The sequence below is a fragment of the Sinocyclocheilus anshuiensis genome, unplaced genomic scaffold (assembly GCF_001515605.1).
Source record: "Sinocyclocheilus anshuiensis isolate Anshui unplaced genomic scaffold, SAMN03320099.WGS_v1.1 scaffold13, whole genome shotgun sequence".
Lineage (NCBI taxonomy): Eukaryota > Metazoa > Chordata > Actinopteri > Cypriniformes > Cyprinidae > Sinocyclocheilus > Sinocyclocheilus anshuiensis.
This window is the reverse complement of record NW_015538026.1, coordinates 1,396,606-1,403,095: the sequence shown is the minus strand read 5'-3', so window position 1 is coordinate 1,403,095 and position 6,490 is coordinate 1,396,606. Positions and strand designations below refer to the sequence as shown.

Sequence of the window (6,490 nt, the reverse complement as noted above, 5' to 3'; positions counted from 1 at the left end):
AATTTAGTTTATAATAGTATAAAGTAGTTGTATAAATTGTTTATACATTGTACAAAGTAGTACAATTATCATGTGTCACAGATAGAGTGATATAAAAGTCACCCGCTGAAAGACAAAAAGAATATAAAAAATGCAATTGTTCATAGAGCCCAAATCAACAAGATTACCAGCCTGGTCAATTAAACTGTCTCACTGACTATGCACAGTATGAATGAACACACAGCTGACCTGTCAGACTGTTCATCCAGAACTAAAAAACTCGCTGATTAATACTGGCAGTTTGCCTGCTACAATGAAAGGTCTAAATTCAGCCAAATGTTAATTGATTGAAGTGTTGAACACTTGACAGATCTGTCAGAATTAGAAGAACAACAAGTACGTTAAGTCAACTTTTCCTGAAAAAACATGAATTAGAATATGAAACAATCTCAGAGGAACTTTTAGGTGCAACTCAGACCTATTCAAAGCCTGAGTAGAACTCAGGCGTTCCACACAAGAAAAAAAAGTCATACGAGATTACAATCTAAAGCCAATGCATCTGAGAACAGAAACGTGTTGGGAGTTCTGTTTGGAACTGTATCTGACACATTCTATTTCTTCCCCACAGATGGGCAATGTGTCAAAAACAGCCCTGTTCATATCCACAATCTCCAGACAGCACGACATCCTCATGGGATCACTTTATTCATTGTTCTGTGAGTCCACAACCACCATAACGTTCTGATCTTCTACATGTTCCAATGTGGTTTCATCAGAGCAGGACAACACTCAACACCCCAATGACTTTGAATACCTATTCTTTATGAATAATTCAGAGGAGAAACGGTTCACCTGCCATTAACCTCCTTCTGCTTCTTAGCTGCCTGTGTCCACCTTGGCCAAATTGTCCTGAGGATCAAGGTCAAGGTCAACTTTATTATCCCCAAGAGGGCAATTTGTTTCACAGCCAGCAGTAAACCATACAATCAACAAAACAAACACCCACCACCACAACACACAGACAAAAACAAAGACTTCCATAAAAGACTTTATAATATACATAAAGTTATTTGTAATTTAAAAGACCAATAGCAGCTGGTATGAAATAATTTTTAAATCTGTTAGTCCTACATAAAGGATGATCAAATATATTCTAAAATCTATTTTCCTGAGATGGCCATGTATATAATTACTTTGGGAAAGAGAATGGGGTGGCCATGGATGTGTGCAATAGTTCTGGTCTGCTTGATATGAATGTTTCTTTAGAAGTGAGAACTTTAATTATACCTCCGATGCGACTGACAAATTGCTTGCATTATTGAAGCTCATGGGTTGATCCAACTTCAGTCTGTTAAAAGAAATAAGGATCATTGTTATTCTAGACTACTTCACCATACCTAGCAGGGTTTGCTTATCATTTCTAAGCTCTACGATCAAATGGTGTTCATGTGACAGGTTTGTCAGCAATGGGATGGAGATGTCACACTGTCAGGGGCACATTTTCAATGCAGCTTTACAAAATTCAGTAGCTACATTGATGAAAAGATGAATAGGTGAGCGAGTGGATGGATGGATCTCTTTTTCTCACCCAGGTGTCTTGTCACTCCTGGGAAATGGCATGCTGTTGTTTGTAGCCTACCGTAAGAGGTCATCTCTGAAGCCAGCAGAGTTTTTCGTCGTGAACCTGTCTGTGAGTGATCTAGGGATGACCCTGATTCTGTTTCCTCTGGCCATCCCTTCTGCTCTAGCACACAGGTGAGATCCTGCTTCACAGTTTTTTTACTCTAATAGAGACATAGAAGTTATATATGCACCCTCTGCCCCTCTTTCACATTGTAGCGTTCTTGTCTGATTCATTTGAGTAAATCGGTTTTTATACAAGATTCAAAAATAAATTCAAATGCACTGTTAAAATATACGATTCACTGACTCGTTTGAACACTTGCGACTTTTAAAACGGAAATATAGTTAAATGCTGCTATTTAACACTTATGAACGTGTTTTATAATTTTGTGTTTTCTATGTTTATTAGTTACATCTTAAAGTTCAATCTTATGGTATTGTTTATGTTTTTGGTGCCAGATAAATGCTGCAATTGCAGAATTATAGCTATAGCTTGGCAAGTTACAGTTTCAAAGTTTCACCCTTTGCAAATGCCTTATACTGTTTGATGTATTTTTTCAGTAAAGTATCATGGTTCTAAAGTAAAAACAAAGAAAAGGAGTATTTCAGAGTTCAAGCAAAAACAGTAAAATGATCTCTCTCTTTTCTCTGTAGGTGGTTGTTTGGGGAGGTAGCATGTCTGTGCTATGCTGTGTGCGGGGTTTTATTTGGCTTATGCAGCCTAACAAACCTGACTGCTTTGTCGTCAGTATGCTGCCTCAAAGTCTGCATCCCAAATTACGGTATAATGATCTTTTGTCTCCCTTTAACCAAAACTATTATTGAATAAACCATTATGAAATGATATTGTGCTTTTCTTAGCAATATTTTAAATATAAACATGGTATAATGATGAGGTGAGTCTCTGTCTCTTGGTAAAATGCCACCTGTTAAATAACATGAAGAAGCGTTGTGATTTTGTTACTCATACTTTTGTTTTTGTGAAGCAAAACGGTAAACCAGATGTCAGTGAAACAGATGTATTTATCTTTAATTATATGTCTTTAATTTGACTGCACTTCAAACAATGTTGCATCTCTGAATAAAGTTATTGGCCCACTCCTGAGTGGCCCACTCTGTTTCATTTACTTGTCAAAGGCAATTTTTACTCAGATTAGGTGTTTGGTGATTGGTCATTTTGGTTCCCGCATCTGAATCCTGGATAGACCTTGTCATAGTAAATCACAATTTCTAGGCCCCGTCTAGATTAAAATATTAACAGTTAACATGCCCAAAATGATACTGTTCTCCTGAATGTGTTTTTTTTTTAGTTTTTTTTTTTTTATCAAGTCTAATCTCAAACAGCGGAATCAGGTCTGAGTGTTTTGGACTGTTAGCGCCGTGTTCTGTCTGAAGATTCGGAAAACTGTCACAATCGGTTCACTGTGAAATAAAAAGGCCGTCTGGCTTAAATACGCAAGAATAGGAGGTTAAAACAAATGGAAAGAGACACAAAAATGAAGAAAGATGCAAAAAGATAAGAGAGGACAAGTGGAACAAAACAGAACATGTAGGGAAAATTAGACAAAACAGGAGAGACAGAGTGATGAAACAAATTAAGCAAAGAAAGAAAGAAGAAGCATATAATGAGCGCACATTTAGGGCTTGCTGTAGCCTGAAACAGCAGGTCATTTCTTCCTTCTGTCTCTGCGGGATATGAAATTAAAATAATTCCAACTCTGACCTGTGTCAGGAGAATCATAGAGCCGGACCAGTTAGTCACTTTGATCAGTCACACCATTTTTCATCAAAATATTTATTCATGCAGTCCTCGTTTCCACAGGTAACAAATTCTCATCCAGTGACGCTTGTGTGATGGTGGTTGGAGTTTGGTGTTACGCGTCTGTCTTTGCTGTGGGACCTTTGGCTCACTGGGGGAGTTTTGGGCCAGAACCGTACGGAACCGCTTGCTGCATAAACTGGTATGACCACAAACATTTTAGCATTAATATGTGAAATGTACGCAAACAGATTCTGCATTCATGCTTTTTCATCATTGTATGTTCCAAGGTACACGCCATCCCATGATGCCCTTGCCATGTCTTACATCATCAGTCTCTTTATCTTTTGTTACATTGTCCCCTGTACCATCATCATCCTCTCTTACACCTTCATCCTGCTCACAGTGAGGGGGTCTCGCCAAGCCATTCAACAGCATGTCTCACCACAAACCAAAGTGGCCAACGCACACACACTTATTGTCAAGGTAAGTAAGCTTTATGGGTTCATTGTTGTTGTTTTTTGTGGTTACAGTGACCTTTATATAGCAAAAAAGCTGTTAGTTTTAATACAAATCAACCCCTGGGACATAAAAGTGTACAAAAGCACATGTGGTGTCCACACGTTCACACTGTGCAAATATAACATATTTTATTGCCCTGTGGAGCAGACAGCACGAACGTGATACTATTGCTGAGTATGTACTTAATGTCCCTCAAAAAGTAATGCTGATTACCCATCCTCTGTCCTCTGAACAAGGGCTGGCTGTACCAGTCATGAAGCCCTGGTATACTGTATCCACGTGTAACTTTGCTATTGGCAGTGAGTGCTGCACTGTTGAATATACTGGTGCTGAATGTTGATTATTGAGGCACACAAATGTCCCCTCAGAACATATGTGTACATTGCATACATTTACACACATTTGGCAATCTGGGTCATCAACAGACACATAAAATAAGCAGTAATGCTGATAATAAATGAATATGGCAGCTTGTTCTGTTCATATTACATAGAACATACAGTTCAGAGGTTTGGCAGAATATTTTCAGAAATGTTTTTTTCAGGATTCTTTCATGAATAGAACGTTCAAAGGATCAGCATTTATTTAAACAGAAATCTTTTGTAACATTATAAATGTAACATTATAAATGTATAACTGTTCATGACACTAAATGTCTTCACTGCAAAAAAAAATATTTTCAAATAAATGTATCTTGTTTACAGAATGTTAAGATATTTGTACTGGAAAAGACAAAAATACTGATTAAGAAAATCATTTTTAGCAGTGCTTACTGTCACTTTTGATCAATTGAATGCATTCTTCCTGAAGTAGTGTGTGTGGGAGAGAGAATATGGGTTACAGAGGTCAAAATATGATCTTAAAACATTTAAAAACAAATCATTCTATCTAATTGCATGTCGACTAAGTACAGTATATGTGGTGTGTTTTCTTTCTAGCTCTCAGTGGCTGTATGTATTGGCTTCCTTATGGCTTGGAGCCCGTATGCCATTGTTGCCATGTGGGCTGCTTTCAACGCCAATGAACAGGCGCCTTTGCACTGGCAGCCATCCTGGCCAAATCTTCCACCATTTACAACCCTATGGTTTATCTTCTCTTCAAACCCAACTTTCGCAAATCACTAAGTAAGGATACTCAAACTATCTGCCACAGGATTTGTTTGAGCCACAGTAAAGCCAGTCCCACACCAGAAATAAAGGACCGGCAGGTGAAGAACTTTCAGCAGTGCAATAATAAGGATGCCAGCACCTCCACACCCTTTTCCAGTGGGCAGGCAGAGAGTTATGGGGCATGTCATGTCTATGCAGAAGCGGGGCCCAGTTTTCAGCAAATGAGTCCCCAGAGAACTGCGCGTATTCTAGAGGGCACAGTTCAGAGTGAAATACCAGTGAGACAACTGACTGACAGAATGCAAAACGACCTCCTGTGAGAGATACTCAAGAAAGAAAGAATGCATAAAATGTAAGGAAGGAGGGGATGATGTAACGTGTAAAATCGCAGATGTCCTTAGATGCCCAAACACAAGGACAAAGAAAACTGAAAAGGAAGAAAATCTCACTGTTGTCTCAGAATTCTTACTGATCCTCAGAACTTCCTGCAGATTTCAGGAATGTTTCCTGAATGTTTCCTGCAATGTTTACTCAACCAAATTCACTTCTTTTTAAGATGTAGAAAGCATATTTCCATAATGGCAGTTCACACAGAATGTCATGCTTTTAAATTGTTTCCAATGTCAACATGAATTACATTACATGTGTTCTGTGGAAACAGCCTTCATTGTTTGAACAAGCCTCGAAAACAAAATATGATGTGATTTAAATAAATGATGTGTAAGTCCAGTGAGATGTCTATTAAAAAAAAGCAAGTTCAACTGCAGAGACTGTGCCCGTTTCATACATGGTTTACAATGAGATAAGCAAGGCACAGTTCACTTAATGAACAAAGACTGACATCTGCTGGCTGAACAGGAGGAGTATCACAGCTCAAAAGGTTCAGAAAAAAACTTTCTAGGTGGGTTTTCATTGCCAAAGCATTGATAAAATTACATATAGCCAGTATTATCAGCGTCACTGTAATAGTAACACAAACTAACAGTGTAATGGCAACGTCAACTACAAATTTTGTACAGTTTGATCCCAGCTGAATGGCGCCCACTTATCGCACATGGATTCATTAAAGGACAAAAGTACTTAATCTGAATGGAAATGGCAGTAAAATACAAGTGGTTGGTGAGGTTGATTGGATGCATATTTAAAAAAATTGGATGCATTTAAAAAAGAAAGAAAGTTCTGTACAGTGTAATGAGCAAATTCTACTTATATGGGTCACTACACCCTTAAAAACAAAGAGAGGCGGAAAAACGAGATCAGGAAATAGCTCAGTGAAATAGCCTTGAGGCACCCCATATTCAAAGAAATCACACAGAAAGAGACAGACTTTTCCCTCAGATAAACAGGATCAAACAGGTCTCTTCATGGAAAGCAAAACAATCCAAATTCTGACTTAAACTACAGTTAGATATTTGACTAGGAGATGTGTTATGTAAAAAAATAACTATTCATTTACCCAGGCTAAACTACACTCTTCAGTGGCATCTGTTAACTCTAT

The 6,490-nt window shown here is 38.0% G+C and overlaps 1 pseudogene; it reads left to right on the top strand.

Annotated features, from left to right (window-relative positions):
* The first annotated feature begins 567 nt into the window (after positions 1–567).
* Positions 568–5,601, top strand: LOC107679397 (opsin-5-like; annotated as a pseudogene).
* The last annotated feature ends 889 nt before the right edge of the window (positions 5,602–6,490 follow it).